This window comes from Ascaphus truei, chromosome 7, assembly GCF_040206685.1.
Source record: "Ascaphus truei isolate aAscTru1 chromosome 7, aAscTru1.hap1, whole genome shotgun sequence".
Classification (NCBI taxonomy): domain Eukaryota; kingdom Metazoa; phylum Chordata; class Amphibia; order Anura; family Ascaphidae; genus Ascaphus; species Ascaphus truei.
This window is the reverse complement of record NC_134489.1, coordinates 25,274,814-25,292,803: the sequence shown is the minus strand read 5'-3', so window position 1 is coordinate 25,292,803 and position 17,990 is coordinate 25,274,814. Positions and strand designations below refer to the sequence as shown.

General features: G+C 46.4%; 1 long non-coding RNA gene across 4 annotated transcripts in view; it reads left to right on the top strand.

Moving 5' to 3' along the window:
* LOC142498843 (uncharacterized) overlaps positions 1-17,990 on the top strand; it is a 40,726-nt gene that overhangs the window by 6,873 nt on the left and 15,863 nt on the right. Inside the window, exon 4 of one of the 4 annotated variants that reach the window (XR_012802561.1) lies at positions 14,684-14,776. The exons of the other annotated variants lie outside the window; for them this stretch is intronic. This is a non-coding gene — a long non-coding RNA (uncharacterized LOC142498843). Of the gene's footprint in view, positions 1-14,683; positions 14,777-17,990 lie in introns of those variants that run through there. 4 annotated transcript variants of the gene reach the window in all.

Genomic DNA, 17,990 nt, shown 5'->3' with positions numbered 1-17,990 from the left:
CGTGGTTTGAGCGGAGGGACCCGCTACTCCCCCCCCCCCCCCCTCGATCCCTCCACGGGCTCGATCTCCCGGGCTGCAGGAGGGAGCTGCTGCGGGCTGCTGGAAGGTAAGCAGCTCCCGCTCCCTCCCCGTTCCCCCACAAATGCCCTCCTCACACACGCTGATACACACACACACACACACCACCCCCTACCTTGTGTAGGAAGCTGTCTGACAGCTCCCGCTCCCGATAGGCTCATCAGCGCACCACAAACGTGTCACCGCTCAGGATCACAATTTTCTTGCATCCCCTGGCGGCTGACGCGTCACAGCGCGTACTGAGCCGTGCAGCGAGGGGGGACTGGGACCGGCTCAGAAGGATTCCCCTGCTGGTGGGGAACGCTCGCGCGGCCGCCCGCGCCGCCGGGCGCAGCGGGTCCCAGCCCTTACTCTTGCTTGCTTTTGCTTCTCTCTCCCCCTGTAGGAAATGTTATACAGAGCTATTTATTGCTCAGAGACTGAGACAATACCTACTGATCATTACATCCAAGTACTATAGGAACCATTTGTATACACAGCACCATCTATTGGTTGGAGATTCATTTACAGTTCAGTTTATTGGGCAATAGACCATCCACACAAGTACTATACAAATTATTTATGTATGCAGCACCATCTATTGGTTGGTACAGTCCAGTGCAATCGGCTTGGTAGTCTCAGTCCCCATCATAGCAATTTTATTCCTTTGAACCCTGTAAAACATTAATTTGTTTCCCTTGTATCTGAGAACACTGAATTAATTCATATCATTCATTCTGTTTATATGTCTGAATTACTTTACAAAGAACAGAACAATCTCCCTGTGGATTTTAGGAATGACAATACTGATCAGTGGAATACATGAGACTAAAATTGTGTAACCCGTTCAAAGTAGAGATGGATGTGTGTATGTATATTTATTTATAAAATGTTTTACTTGGAATTAATACATTGAGTTACCTCTCGTTTTCAAGTATGTCCTGGCCATAGGGTTAAGATGACATATAATACATGGATACAAATACATTGTTACGTAAGTGAACAGGGTATACATTATATACAAGACATCGCATTCACAGTTAAAGATAATATATATTATAGGCGTGTGTAACAGTTACAGACCAGATTAAAATGTGAGACAGCTTTAGTTTTGAAAGAACTTAGACTGGTGGTGCCTGTGAGAGTCTCCAGTAGATTGTTCCAGGTGTGAGGTGCACGGTAAGAGAAGGAGGAGCGGCCGGATACTTTGCTGAACCTTGGGACCACGAACAGTCTTTTGGAGTCTGATCTCAGGTGATAAGTGCTGCGTGTGGTAGGGTTGAGGAGCTTGTGCAGGTAGATGGGTAGCTTGTCCAGAAAGTATTTGAAGGCAAGACGGGAGAGATGAACTTTGCGCTTAGACTCTAGTGATGACCAATCTAGTTCTTTGAGCATTTCGCAGTGGTGTGTGTTGTAGTTACATTGGAGAACAAAACGGCATATTGAATTTTAGAGGGTGTCAAGTTTGCTAAGGTGGGTTTGGGGTGCTGAGCCGTATACTATGTCCCCGTAGTCGATAATTGGCATTAACATCTGCTGTGCGATTCGCTTTCTGACCAGCAGCCGTAGGGAGGATTTGTTCCTGTAAAGTACACCTAGTTTGGCATAGGTTTTGGATGTCAGGGTATCAATGTGCATCCCAAATGTTAAGTGGGAGTCAAACCATGTGCCCAAATATTTGAAACTAGTAACGGGGCTAGGATGGTATTAGCGTTGGTTCTGATCTGGAGCTCGTTCATTGGAAGCTTTAAAAATGTAATCTTGTCTCAAATGCCATTGTTACAGTCTTGTCAGTGTTTAAAAATAATTTGTTTTGGGAAATCCAATTTTCAAGTCTCAATGTCAGATTGAAGTATGTGTTCAAGGTCGGAGAGGATAGGGCTGTGTGCATACAGTATAAGATTGTGTTATCTGCATACATGTGTATTGAAGCTCCCTTACAAGCTGTGGGAAGATCATTGATGAACACTGAGATGAGTAGGGGCCCCAGAACAGAGCCTTGCGGGACACCACAAGTGTTGGAGTTAGAGCCTGAGATGGACACATGTAGGAATGAAACCAGTTTAAAGCATGCTTTCCTATTCCAGAGCACTGGAGTTTAAGCAAGATAACATGATCAACAGTATCAAAAGCCTTTGCAAAATCTAGGAATACTGCACCAGTGAGTTGTCCCAGTTCCATTCCACACTAGATTTCATTGTAAATTTTTAGCAGGGTAGTTACTGTGGAGTGTTTGGGGCAAAAGCCAGATTGGAATTGGCTAGGGAAATTTGTCTTGGTATAGTAATCGCTTAATTGAGATTGAACACATTTTGCCATGATGTTGTATAGTATTGGGAGAAGAGAGATTGGCCTGTAGTTCAAGACAGTGTTTTTGTCCCCACTTTTGAAGAATGGGACAACTCTGGCGGTTTTCCAGCTCTTTGGGATATGGCCTGCAGACAGGATAGAGTTGATTATGGAATTAATTGGTTTGGCAATGGCTGGGGCACCAAGTCTTAGGAACTTGGATTGTAGTAAGTCAGGTCCACATTGGCTTCTTAGTTTTAATTTTAGGAGCGCTTGTGTAATCTCTTCGGATACTGGGAGAAATTGAAAATTGTGAGCAGTGTTGGGAGAGGGTGGGGCTGTAGGGGTACTCTCAGAATGAGGTTCATGGTTGTTGTTTGGGTTGCATTTCGCTAATAAGTTAGTAGCACACCCCACAAAGTAATCATTGAATGCAGAGTAATATATCCTCCTTAGTGATATTACTTCGTTGTTGATGGCTGGAATACATTGTTGATAACCTTCCAGAAGTTAGCTGGGTTTTATGAATTATGGTGAAGATTGTCTGAGTAATATTGTCCTTTTGCATGCCTTGTTTGCCTTGTGCACATATTCCGCAGGCATCTGTAGTTAAGATCCTTAGTAGTACCCGTTACTTTGTAGTTTTTCCACAAGGCATCCCTGAAATGGTAGAAAGCTATAAAGTCAGTTGTAACCCATGGAAGATGGGCCCCCCATACTCTTATTCTGCATAGTGGGACATGGGTATCACAGAGTTTTAAAAACTCGGATTGGAAATAGTCGAGCGCAGAATCGTGGTCGGAATTAGGTCAATTCTGTACCAAGGGCAGCTGGTAAGGTCATCCAGAAACTGTTGTGTGTGTGTGTTAAAGTTTCTAAATGTTCTAGTGAGGAGAACTATAAGGCTTTATTGGGGTTGTTTGATTTACTTTACACAATACACTATTGCATGGTCACTGAAATGTCAGGAAGGATACCAGACGATTGGATTCTGTTGGAATTAGAGGTGAGAATCCAGTCTAGCAGGCAATGGTTGTGAGATTTCAGGTTTGTCCGTGTGGGTTGGGAAATTAGCTGGGTTAGGTTAAGTGACTTGAAGTTAAGTGGGGAAAGGCCTCCGGAGGTGATCAATCCAAGTACGAGAGAAGATTCCTACGTAGCAATAGAGAATAAATTTACAATCTGTGTTTTGTTGTTTTTTGGGTCGGGTTCAATTGTAGTTGCAATCCCCAAAAACTAGTAGCTCACTCTTCTCATTCAGAGAGGAAATGGAGCCAAGAAACTGGGGGATAGTCAGGGACTGTAGAGGGACTTTGGGGGGGCGGTAGATGCCAGCAATCAGGACGGGCTTGGAAAGGGGGAGGCAGGTTTTGCCAACTAGGGTTTCAAAAGAGGGTGGGCATTGGGGGGAAATTTAACAGTGTAAATTGTAAGGTGTCTGCCATATAAAATAACACCCCCCATCCTCTCTTTGACCTATCTTTCCTAGAAATGGAGTATCCCTGAATGGCGATATTTGCATTGCGAGTTTTAGGGGTTAGCCATGTTTCTGTAAGAACGATGACTTTGGGTTTATACATAAGGCACCATGCCCTTAGCTTATCCAGTTTGGGCAGGAGGCTCCAGATATTTATATGGGTGACAAATGGACCTTTTTGGAATTTGAATGGGGTATTCTCAGTTGTATGGGACAGAGTTGAAAAGGGAGGGCCTTGGTTAAGTTCAATATCACCTGCTAAAGAAAGTACAAATATACATTTGAGTAGTTAATTGCAATGTATAAATTTGTGATGTTTGCCATTAGAGTGAGAGGTGGTTGGTGTGCTGGGTTTCAGAGTTCTCCACCAACATCCAGTAGATAGTGCAAGGCTTTTGAGTAATCCACAGTGTATGATGATATAATGCATGCCTGCACAACAAGCGGGCCGCATGCGGCCCATCTGGCCTCTCTGTGCGGCCCGCGATTACTCCGGTCGGGCGCCAGTTAATTAAATAAATGAAAAAAAAAAAAGTCAAAAAAATGGCGGCGAATCCACGCGGTCCCGGCGCGCATGCACAGGGCCTGCTCCCCCCCCGTCCCAACGTGGGACGGAGTGGGAAGTAACAGCCAGCTCCTCCTGCTGCCTGCTTCCCGCGTCCCCCCGAGCTCACCTCCCATGCCCCCCCCCACGATCCCACCCCCAGCACCCCCAAGTCCACCTCCCGTCCCGGGCAGCTGCCGCAGGGATATCGGGGGCAGGAGGGGAAAGCGTCCGGTGGCAAGCTGCACCCACCCGGTCAAGGTAAGTCACGGTCACCCACCCACTCACTGTCAAGCACCCAGTCACTGTCACCCACCCAGTCACTGTCACCCATCCACACAGTCACTGTTAGTCACTGTCACGCACCCAGTCGCTGTCTCCCTGTCACTTAGTCGCCGTCTCCCTGTCTGTCACCCAGTCGCCGTATCACTGTCTGTCACCCAGTCGCCGTCTCCCACCCAAGGGGGGAGAGTGATGTGAGGTGCAAGGGGGGGGGGAGTAATGGGAGGTGCAAGGGGGTATTGTGTGGGTGAGGGGGAGAGATGGGGGTATGAGCGATAAATGGGGAGTATCGCAAAGGTTGATAGTGAGGGGTTCAAAGGTTGACAGGTTGAGCCTCCTGTGCGCTGAAGCAGAGATAACCCTGCGGTGTGGGCTCTTGAGGAAGCCTTTAAAAGCAAGCGGTTCTGTGTGGTCTATCAAATTTAGATTTTTAAGACACAAAACTCATGATCGCCGTTTCCGGACGGTATTGCGGACGACGCCAAATTTAAATTTCTGCCTTCTGCCCACTGTTAACCCCGGTTAAATCACGGAAATTTTGGTCAAAATATCGCCACAGGAAACCACGCGGCGTAGCGGACAAACAAACTGGACACATTTGTAACTGCCCCAAGCTGTCACGAGTCAATTGCCTGATGTGCAGAGTGAGGAGCAGAGAGGATGTGCAGAGTGAGGAGCAGAGAGGATGTGCAGAGTGAGGAGCAGAGAGGATGTGCAGAGTGAGGAGCAGAGAGGATGTGCAGAGTGAGGAGCAGAGAGGATGTGCAGAGTGAGGAGCAGAGAGGATGTGCAGAGTGAGGAGCAGAGAGGATGTGCAGAGTGAGGAGCAGAGAGGATGTGCAGAGTGAGGAGCAGAGAGGATGTGCAGAGTGAGGAGCAGAGAGGATGTGCAGAGTGAGGAGCAGAGAGGATGTGCAGAGTGAGGAGCAGAGAGGATGTGCAGGGCACAAATCAGATCCAGGTGCAGGTGTCTGAAGCGAGAGACGTTAGTGTGGAGGCTTCAGATTCCCCCATATCTCTGGAGTTGATGGTGCAGCCAGAGAGATTATTTTACCTTTTCACTTTAAATTTCTCCAGCACACCTCATCCTTTCAAAAACTAACCTCTTAGGGGCACTTCTTTCTACCCGTAAGCCATTAACTACACGTCAAATTTCACACAAATCCACTGTTTCATCTTTGAGTTACAGGGGCCTGAAACTTCCTATAGGCTACAAACTTATAACGCACCTAATTTTGTCGCCCCTGTACCTCAAAAACAAGTGAAAGGATTGTGCTCAAACTTTTCTACTTTGACAATTCGACATGAAATCCAAAATGCCAGACGTTTTGGTGAATATTGGAGTATTATGACCAACTGAATAAAGGGGGTTATAATGGAAGTCGCGATTAAGCCTCAACTACTGCGCACCTGTATGTTAAGAGTTTAACAATTATTCAAAGTATGTATAGTTATCCGATTGAATTTGAAAATCTGCTTCTTTTAACCTAATAAACGTGTCACTGAACTTAGATCGTTCTTACTATTGTATTGTGGGGCAATTCCCTTAAATATGATATGCACATTACCAGCTGAATATAAAGTACAGAGTACACTGTGGGTGTTATTAGTAAAGCTATACATACATGCAATAGAGATGTATCTGAAGGCTCAAATAGCGCCATCTATTGGTGGGAGATCAGTATGTGAGCAGCCTTTCTCATTAGAATAAGATGCTCATTCACAGCGCCATCTATTGGTGGGAGATCAGTATGTGAGCAGCCTTTCTCATTAGAATAAGATGCTCATTCACAGCGCCATCTATTGGTGGGAGATCAGTATGTGAGCAGCCTTTCTCATTAGAATAAGATGCTCATTCACAGCGCCATCTATTGGTGGGAGATCAGTATGTGAGCAGCCTTTCTCATTAGAATAAGATGCTCATTCACAGCGCCATCTATTGGTGGGAGATCAGTATGTGAGCAGCCTTTATCATTAGAATAAGATGCTCATTCACAGCGCCATCTATTGGTTGCTTTTACAACACACCACTTCTATACATTGGACAATTCCCCATTCAGTGCAGCTGATCTGTGTTGCACATGTGTTTATCTCCGGCAATTAAAGAACAATATTATATGTTTTAAAGGCTTTCCCCATACCTTAGTCTGCTGTACTGAAAAGTTACTGATAAATACTGTACAAAAACTCATGCTCACACAGCACCATCTATTGGTTGTATGATAAATGACCTGTCTAGCCTCCAAGCTTAACACACAAACCCAATTGTCCCGTATTTTAGTGCCTTGATGTGAAATAAATCAAAAGGGTGTCCGGTTGGGAACTGGGTATGTCTTGCTCACTGGTACAGGGGTTAGAATGGAACAATGGGTGCTGCTCAGAATCTTGTGGTAGAATACAACGAGAAAGAGGAATCTGTGGGGGAACCCCGCAGAGAGAGATCCTATGTAGCACATATAAGTATATGAATACAGTTTAACATTCATTTCTAATTGGTATTGTATTTCAAGAGAGAGGAGACATACAATTGTGCTCACGTGATTCTAAAAGGATTTAGCAAAATTGAACATAGACGCAAAGTGTAATGTAGACCAACATGTGATATATATCATAATAATGAACAGGCTAAAACAATTCAAGAGCAGCCTATGAGGTAAAATAGCACTGTTATATGTTGGATAGATTGTCCTACATATAACAATACTATTTACATCTTAGTGAAGTCCAGTAAAGTCTCAGCTTCTTAGCAACTCTTGGGCAAAATTTTTTTAATATACTTTTTTTTTTTACACAAATATCTTGTATATAATTTGCCAATAGGACGGCTTAGGGCTGTTATATACAGCGTGCGGCCGTGCGTGCCTATGCGAACAAGCGTGCACGTGCCGCATGCTTTTCCTGTCTATAGAGCCAGGAGCTGCAGGTAAAGTGTGTATATGTGTGTATATGTGTGTATATGTGTGTGCATGGGTTGTGTGAGTGAAAGAAAGTCCTAAATAAGATTTAACGGAAAAAAAAGTTTAATAAATATTTTTATTTTTTTAGTTCTGCAATCATTGACTGACACACACAAACCCACATCCATCCATACACACATTTGAGCGCAGGCAGCCACGCGAAAAGATGATTTTCCTCACCTTTGCCGCTGTCTGTCGGCTCCCCTCTCCCTGCCGTGCGTGCGTGGCACTTGTATAGAAAGGCTGACTCACGTCAGCCAACTAAAATTCCGAGCGCGGCGCTATAGAACGTGCATTATAATGAGGTTATTTAGCAGGCATCTGAGGCAGTATAAGAACGCATAGGGTCATTTTAGCCTAATGAGACACCCAGCAGTTCTCACAATGATGGCGAGAGGGTAAATATAGGCACACTAATTTAATGGACTCAGCAATGTAGATAACAAGGAGTCCAAATCCCATTACCTTGATCCACCTCAGTAGGGTGCCTGCTGTCTTCAGGGTGCCTGCTGTCTTCCAACAGTCCCTGCCAGTCCCTGAAATGTAGTCATGGGGATAAAGGTGAAAAAAATCAGCACTGATCCAACAAATAATCACAAGGTGGCCCCGTAAAGGATACTTATTGAAGTGAAACTTATTTAGTGGCACCTCATTCGAACTGGGGTAAAAATGGTTTGTGGAGACAGAAATGAAACGGATGTGACGTCAGTGCTGGCAGTTGAGGCCGGGCTGTGTTCTGGCTCAGCCCGACCCCAACACTGACATGATCCCAACCGCTCAAAAAATCAGATGCGGCTGGCGCCGCTCCCCCCACACGGCCGCAGACATATCCGGCTGCGCCGCTCCAAACGGCCGCAGTTCCCCCCACGTGTATTGCTAGTGTACAGCGGCTCCCCAGGCTCTCTGACCCAGCCGTGACATATGCCGCCGCCGGCGCCGCTCCTAGCGGCCGCAATTTCCCCCAGGTGGAGATGGACACGGGCGGCATCTGGGGCAGCGGGGACCCGCTGACCGGCTCCTGGGACCAGGCCCGCTCTCTGTCCCAGCCGCGCACTCTGCCGGGCTGGAGACTCTGCCGGGCCTCAGTGGAGACTCAGACAGAGCCCCCCTGCGCATGCGCTGCTGGGCTCCCTCGCGTACAGGCAGCAAGGGGAGCTGTTCAGCTACCGCCAAGCTCTGCGCTGCCCGCGCCGTGCATGCGCAGTAGTCATGGCGATGCTGCCGGACGCCACACATGCGCAGAAGCAGCTGGCATCGGCGCCGTTCCTCCCACATGCTCCTAACGCCCATTGACAGCGGCGCCATTCCGCCCTCCACTGACTCGGGCATTCGCGGGCCCCCTGTGTTTGCGTGTGTGTCTGTCAGTGTATGTGTGTCAGTGTGTGTCAGTGTGTGTGTGTGTGTCGGTCAGTGTGTGTATGTGTATGTGTGTCAGTGTGTGTGTATGTGTCAGTCTGTGTGTGTGTGTGTGTGTCAGTCAGTGTGTGTGTGTATGTGTGTGTATGTGTATGTGTGTATGTGTGTCAGTCAGTGTGTGTGTATGTGTGTCAATCAGTGTGTGTGTCCTGCTGCAGCCAGGGGGGGGTTGTGACATTGCGCACCACCTCCCCCCCCTTCCGAAATTCTGCGCACCCCTCCCCCCCCGGGGGGGGGGACATGCGCCCGGCACGGGCATGAGTGACCGCGGGCGAGGTTACCCGTCCATTGTAAACTGACTGACACACACACACACACACACACTGACTGACACACATACACACACACACACACTGACTGACACACATACACACACACTGGCTGACACACATACACACACATACACACGACTGACACACATACACACACACACACACACACTGACTGACACACATACACACACTGGCTGACACACATACACATACACACACATACACACGAGGAATTCACACTTAGTGCAAATAGCTAATACAGGGGATGTGTGCCGAGCACGCGCATTATAAGTCAAATGTATTTGCGTTTTGTCAATTAAATTGTATTTTGATTTTTAATTAAAACATCACCAATACAAATACAATTTCTGTGACAAAAGTCAAAGAAGTTTCACTTACTATGCGCGTGCACAGCACACACAGCTTTTTTTTATATTCTCGTGGACATACGTGTGTACACCAACATGTATCTCGCTCCAAGCGCGCTTTATAAATGTGTGTGTTTAAAAAGCAGCTGTACACTCTTTAAATATCTGTGCCGAAGCGGCAGGGATATCCAGGAGGCCGGTGATTGGTCTCACGGTGAAGGGAATGCTGGCAAGGCTAGGTGGGGCAGCAGGTCACCCCTCTCCATGGGGGAATCAGCCTGCTCCATTCATCTAAGTAAAAATATTACAGAAGCCATTGTAATTGAAGTTGCCACACTGAATTTGTTTTGATTTTTAATTAAAAACCTCACCATCACAAATACAATTTCTGTGACAAAACAGTGACACAACACAAAGAGCACACTTTTTTTTTTGTATTTCATTTCTACTTTATTGGCTTATAGACCTTTGTTTCCGGTCCTTGTCTGGACTCTATGCAGATATTTGTTATATTATTGACCCCCACACCCCTCCCCAGTGCGCTGTGTGTACATAGGAGCTTTTGGGAGTTTCTCCATGCCTCCAGCTGCAAGGGCTTCTAGGCATACAACATATATCGGAGGACAAAGGACTTTGAATCCACATCTGCATTCAATCTGAACCCCTTCAGTCTACATCTGCATCACCCCAAAGGTGGACAACCTTTGGCGCATCTTAAGGGTGTTAGCCGTTTGCTGCTGTTCACTGATGTTTGGTAAAATTAAAGCTACTCTATTTAAATCTGAAACTCACAGGCCCTTTTATCCCATGTACCCAATTTTCCAATTTACCTGGCTTTATAGATTGTAAACTCCTGGAGGCAGGGCCTATTCTAACACATTTCAGGTTTATCTTCCCTCTTCTAACACAATTTTAATCTTGACTATAAAGATTAGATATGCCAATAATCATATGAGTAACTTTCGGTGAACGGTCTGTGAATTGACTGTATAACCTCTGTTCATTTGATGCAACCATGTATTGTAATCATAACTGTCCCTAGGACATACTTGAAAACAAGAGGTAATTCGCAATGTATTACTTCCTGGTAAAACATTTTTATAAATAAATAAATGCTCCTACACAGCGACATCTATTGGTTGCTCGGAGAACACTCCTACAGCTCAGTACCTCGGACAATTCCAAATTCAGTGCAGTATTTACAGATCTAATTGCAAACAGCGTGTTATCTCTGGAGATAAAAGGACAATATCGCATGTTTCCCCAAATCGTAGTCTGCTCTGGCATACAAATACTCTATGCAAAATGCAAAAGGCAGAAACCGTGTACACCAATTCATGAGCACACAGCACCATCTATTGGTTGTAGACCATTAAACCTGCATGAAGAACAGGGGCATCTTCCAAGGAATGTATCTCTAGAAGCAGGGGTCCCCAGAACTCAAGTTAAATGTCCCCAGACCAAGCAATATCCTACACGTGTTTTTTTTTTAATCAGTTGTGTGCTATGAGAAAATACATATAGCATTTTTTTTTTTTAAACAACCCAATGACATTTTAATGTATTATAATGTAACAAGCCTTTTTTGTTTCTATATCAACCATTTACAAAGTCACACTGACTGCAAAATACTGCTCTGCAGCCATTTAGTGAACCCCCTGAGCCGAATCTTCGCTGATCGATCACAGGAGAACAGTTGGATCTGCAATTTAGCCAATTACTTATCAATGTGTGGATTGTATTGATGCACATACTAAAGGAGGGGGGGGCGGCGGCATCTTGGATTGCTGCTTTAATGCAGTGCCGCAAACCCTAAATTCCTCAGATTGGGGAGGATGTTTTGTTTCCAAGTCAAGCAATGGGCTCAGGAGTCGGCAATAATATGTATTAATTAGGGTTTTGAAGAACTAATATTTTCTAGCAGGAGGTGCACAACTTAAAAAAAGGTTGGTATCCACTGCTCTAGAATAATATGCTTACACACAGCGCCATCTATTGGTGAATGGGAATAATCTCAGATCCAGCACTGTAGTGTGGTTACAACTCTGCCTGTACAAACCCCTGCTGAACAGACACTGACATAACAAAAAAAGAAGGTCTGTATTTAGTCAAGTGCCCACATGGACTTCAGACTTTAAGAAATGACAAAATCAAAGACACTGTCTACTCTGGAACCTCCTGGATCAACCTCTTTGATTCCAGGAATGTTACAAAAAAAAAGAAAACTCCCTTTTGGGCTAATGTTTAAGGGATAAAATCAGTGTTCGGGGAATAACTAGTGAGACCTCGAAACAAGCAGAGTGTCAGCAGCTTTGGGAACTATAGATATACAAGGAAAATGGAAAAAATGTGTGGTGCTCTGAAAAAAAGCCTCAAAATATTTTGGAAAAATTGCAAAGTTCAATAAATTCAAATGATGTTTCTTGAAATGAAACCGCTCAGTAATCAATAAAGGATAACCAATCCATAGGACATAAAACAATCAAACATTAATCACTTCTCCATTGTAATCTGACTAGTGGGCTAGGACCCCCACGAGCAATGTAGTAAGGGGCCCCCCAATAAATAAAGTGTCCCAGCATAAGGTATCAGAATGGAGTGTTTGCCAGTGATAAGATGACTCACATTTAGAGTAGGTGATGTCCCTGAGGATGTCAGAAATTCTTCTTTTCCAATAGGGGGTGTGCTTCCGTTTTTTCTGTAGTTGAAATGGACACAAAGCAGAGGAAAAGCTGGCACTAATGGAACCAGCAAAAAAATACAGCTACATTACGGGGGTCTTTGTACCCCGTAATGTAGCTGTATTTTTTTGCTGGTTCCATTAAATCATTTTTCTATGGGCACACGCTCTCCTTGATTTCATTCAATTTCGTTTTTTTCTTCTTGAGAATTAGTGCCTGCTTTTTCCCTGCTTTGTATATATATACAAGTGCACGCACAATGCATGAACAAACACTATACAGTATATGTCATTGAAGGGCTAAGACTACATCATGTGTATTATTTTTATATCACAGCTGAAGGATAAATGAAGGATATTTAATTAAATCAATTGTTTTATACATAATTACTGTGCACCCATGTCAGAATTAGATCAGGAGGTACAACAGGTTTAGATACTTTCTTGCAGTCAGTAACAAATACATACAATACACAGTGGCATAGCAAGGCATGTGCGGGTCCCCGGGCAATAAATATAATATTATATATATATATATATCTCTCTCCCTCTCCCTCTCCCTCTCCCTCTCTCTCTCTCTCTCTCTCTCTCTCTCTCTCTCTCTCTCTCTCTCTCTCTCTCTCTCTCTCTCTCTCTCTCTCTCCCCGCAATATAATTTTTTTTTTTTTTTTGCCTGGATCATGAATACAGCCAAAAATATTTAAAGACTTCATAAAACATAAATGGGATAATTATTTGGTTTGGATTTTGGTTCTAAAAAGAAAAAATGGGTTTCAGTTCTGGTGCTGCCAAACCTGGATTTATTTGGGTTTTGAATTTTTACTATTTTTTTAGTTTTTTTTAACTCCAAAATAAGCAGGAAAATTGTAAAATTGACCAATAATGCATGAAAACATTTAGGAAACTAAAATAACATAACAACGTCAAACAACTGTAAAAAGTACAGTGAAAAACACCTGGAGATGGGCACTCGGTCTGGTGTTCTGGTTCTAAATAATTTTGGGGTTCGTATATGGTTTTGGAATATAAGATTCTAGTAGGCTCTAGTAGGCTCTAGTAACCATAAAAGGGATATTGCATATCAAACAGATGCTCCGCTTTTAGATTGGTATTGTATTTTGGAACAGACACATACATACTAATTTTATTACAATTAATAGAATTATCTGAAGCACTTGGAATTTATCCACTACATTGTACAACTGCAGAGCTAACATTATCACACAGCGCCATCTATTGGTGGACAATCGGTGTGTGCGGAGTCTGAGCGTCTTATTCTAATGGCAAATCCCACGCACAGCGCCATCTATTGGTGGACCATCGGTGTGTGCGGAGTCTGAGCGTCTTATTCTAATGGCAAATCCCACGCACAGCGCCATCTATTGGTGGACAATCAGTGTGGGATCTGTCTGGGATTTTCCATTAGAATAAGACGCTCACACACAGCGCCATCTATTGGTGGACAATCGGTGTGTGCGGAGTCTGAGCGTCTTATTCTAATGGCAAATCCCACGCACAGCGCCATCTATTGGTGGACAATCAGTGTGGGAGCTGTCTGGGATTTTCCATTAGAATAAGATGCTCACACACAGCGCCATCTATTGGTTTATCACTTATTCTTCTGCAGTAAAAAAAAAAAAAAAGGGGGCTGAAGTGGCTACTCCAGGCTGGCACCAGGGCAGGCGGTCCCCCCTGGGATAAATAAAAGTTTAGCGCACCCCGTGGAATCCGTCTGGCGCACAGGTCTCTGTACATGCAGGCGGGCTGTATGGCTCGCCTGCACGTGAGAATAGAGGAGGAGCCGGTCAGGGTGGGAGACTATAAGAAGAGGTGAGCTGGGCACAAGGGCAGAACACATTTGGGGCCACCCTCCCTTTAATTGATAGGATTTTGTTTTGGCAACTCAATGAGTAATATAAAGAAGAGTATTGAGAATATGATTATAGGTAATTAATTGAGGATTGTTAGTTAGACAAGTTTAAGAAAACAACAATATGTTTTATGTATAGTGTGTAATGTGAGTTACATTAGGATAAGTGTAGATACTGTAATATACGTACGTAAAAGGAAAGTGTTAACAGGTTAGTAATGGAAAATAGGTAGGTCTGTTTGTAGTTACATAGAGTATGACAGTATTAAAAAAATAGGTTAAATGTTTTAGGAAAGAAAATAAAGGTGTGTATTTTGTTAATGTTGTGATTTAACTTGTAATTGACTAGTTTTGTGTTTGCCAATGTCTTGAAATAACATGTAATGTTTGAATTGAAAATACAAATTATGTTTTGGGGGGGAAAAAAAAGTTTTGTTTTATTAACATGCACATGATCTGTTCTTGTTACAGGATAAATGTCACTGCAGCAACAGCAATGCGGGACTGTGTGTCAGCAACAGCAATGCGGGACTGTGTGTCAGCAACAGCAATGCGGGACTGTGTGTCAGCAACAGCAATGCGGGACTGTGTGTCAGCAACAGCAATGCGGGACTGTGTGTCAGCAACAGCAATGCGGGACTGTGTGTCAGCAACAGCAATGCGGGACTGTGTGTCAGCAACAGCAATGCGGGACTGTGTGTCAGCAACAGCAATGCGGGACTGTGCCAGCAACAGCAATGCGGGACTGCCTGCCAGCAACAGCAATGCGGGACAGTGTGCCAGCAGCAGCAACGCGGGACTGTGTGTCAGCAACAGCAATGCGGGACTGTGTGTCAGCAACAGAAATGCGGGACTGTGTAACAGCAACAGCAATGCGGGACTGTGTAACAGCAACAGCAATGCGGGACTGTGTGCCAGCAACAGCAACGCGGGACAGTGTGCCAGCAACAGCAACGCGGGACTGTGTGTCAGCAACAGCAATGCGGGACTGTGTGCCAGCAACAGCAATGCGGGACTGTGTGCCAGCAACAGCAATGCGGGACTGTGTGTCAGCAACAGCAATGCGGGACTGTGTGTCAGCAACAGCAATGCGGGACTGTGTGCCAGCAACAGCAATGCGGGACTGTGTGCCAGCAACAGCAATGCGGGACTGTGTGTCAGCAACAGCAATGCGGGACTGTGTGTCAGCAACAGCAATACGGGACTGTGTGTCAGCAACAGCAATGCGGGACTGTGTAACAGCAACAGCAATACGGGACTGTGTGTCAGCAACAGCAATACGGGACTGTGTGCCAGCAACAGCAACGCGGGACAGTATGCCAGCAACAGCAACGCGGGACTGTGTGTCAGCAACAGCAATGCGGGACTGTGTGCCAGCAACAGCAATGCGGGACTGTGTGCCAGCAACAGCAATGCGGGACTGTGTGTCAGCAACAGCAATGCGGGACTGTGTGCCAGCAACAGCAATGCGGGACTGTGTGCCAGCAACAGCAATGCGGGACTGTGTGTCAGCAACAGCAATGCGGGACTGTGTGTCAGCAACAGCAATGCGGGACTGTGTGTCAGCAACAGCAATGCGGGACTGTGTGTCAGCAACAGCAATGCGGGACTGTGTGTCAGCAACAGCAATGCGGGACTGTGTGTCAGCAACAGCAATGCGGGACTGTGTGTCAGCAACAGCAATGCGGGACTGTGTGTCAGCAACAGCAATGCGGGACTGTGTGTCAGCAACAGCAATGCGGGACTGTGCCAGCAACAGCAATGCGGGACTGCCTGCCAGCAACAGCAATGCGGGACAGTGTGCCAGCAGCAGCAACGCGGGACTGTGTGTCAGCAACAGCAATGCGGGACTGTGTGTCAGCAACAGAAATGCGGGACTGTGTAACAGCAACAGCAATGCGGGACTGTGTAACAGCAACAGCAATGCGGGACTGTGTGCCAGCAACAGCAACGCGGGACAGTGTGCCAGCAACAGCAACGCGGGACTGTGTGTCAGCAACAGCAATGCGGGACTGTGTGCCAGCAACAGCAATGCGGGACTGTGTGCCAGCAACAGCAATGCGGGACTGTGTGTCAGCAACAGCAATGCGGGACTGTGTGTCAGCAACAGCAATGCGGGACTGTGTGCCAGCAACAGCAATGCGGGACTGTGTGCCAGCAACAGCAATGCGGGACTGTGTGTCAGCAACAGCAATGCGGGACTGTGTGTCAGCAACAGCAATACGGGACTGTGTGTCAGCAACAGCAATGCGGGACTGTGTAACAGCAACAGCAATACGGGACTGTGTGTCAGCAACAGCAATACGGGACTGTGTGCCAGCAACAGCAACGCGGGACAGTATGCCAGCAACAGCAACGCGGGACTGTGTGTCAGCAACAGCAATGCGGGACTGTGTGCCAGCAACAGCAATGCGGGACTGTGTGCCAGCAACAGCAATGCGGGACTGTGTGTCAGCAACAGCAATGCGGGACTGTGTGCCAGCAACAGCAATGCGGGACTGTGTGCCAGCAACAGCAATGCGGGACTGTGTGTCAGCAACAGCAATGCGGGACTGTGTGTCAGCAACAGCAATACGGGACTGTGTGTCAGCAACAGCAATGCGGGACTGTGTAACAGCAACAGCAATACGGGACTGTGTGTCAGCAACAGCAATACGGGACTGTGTGCCAGCAACAGCAATACGGGACTGTGTGTCAGCAACAGCAATGCGGGACTGTGTGTCAGCAACAGCAATACGGGACTGTGTGTCAGCAACAGCAATGCGGGACTGTGTGTCAGCAACAGCAATACGGGACTGTGTGTCAGCAACAGCAATGCGGGACTGTGTAACAGCAGCAGCAATACAGGACTGTGTGTCAGCAACAGCAATACGGGACTGTGTGTCAGCAACAGCAATGCGGGACTGTGTGCCAGCAACAGCAATGCGGGACTGTGTGTCAGCAACAGCAATGCGGGACTGTGTGCCAGCAACAGCAATGCGGGACTGTGTGCCAGCAACAGCAATGCGGGACTGTGTGCCAGCAACAGCAATGCGGGACTGTGTGTCAGCAACAGCAATGCGGGACTGTGCCAGCAACAGCAATGCGGGACTGTGTGTCAGCAACAGCAATGCGGGACTGTGTGTCAGCAACAGCAATACGGGACTGTGTGTCAGCAACAGCAATGCGGGACTGTGTGTCAGCAACAGCAATGCGGGACTGTGTGTCAGCAACAGCAATACGGGACTGTGTGTCAGCAACAGCAATGCGGGACTGTGTAACAGCAACAGCAATGCGGGACTGTGTCAGCAACAGCAATACGGGACTGTGTGTCAGCAACAGCAATACGGGACTGTGTGTCAGCAACAGCAATACGGGACTGTGTGTCAGCAACAGCAATGCGGGACTGTGTGTCAGCAACAGCAATGCGGGACTGTGCCAGCAACAGCAATGCGGGACTGTGTGTCAGCAACAGCAATGCGGGACTGTGTGTCAGCAACAGCAATACGGGACTGTGTGTCAGCAACAGCAATGCGGGACTGTGTGTCAGCAACAGCAATACGGGACTGTGTGTCAGCAACAGCAATGCGGGACTGTGTAACAGCAACAGCAATACGGGACTGTGTGTCAGCAACAGCAATACGGGACTGTGTGTCAGCAACAGCAATGCGGGACTGTGTGTCAGCAACAGCAATGCGGGACTGTGTAACAGCAACAGCAATACGGGACTGTGTGTCAGCAACAGCAATGCGGGACTGTGTGTCAGCAACAGCAATGCGGGACTGTGTGCCAGCAACAG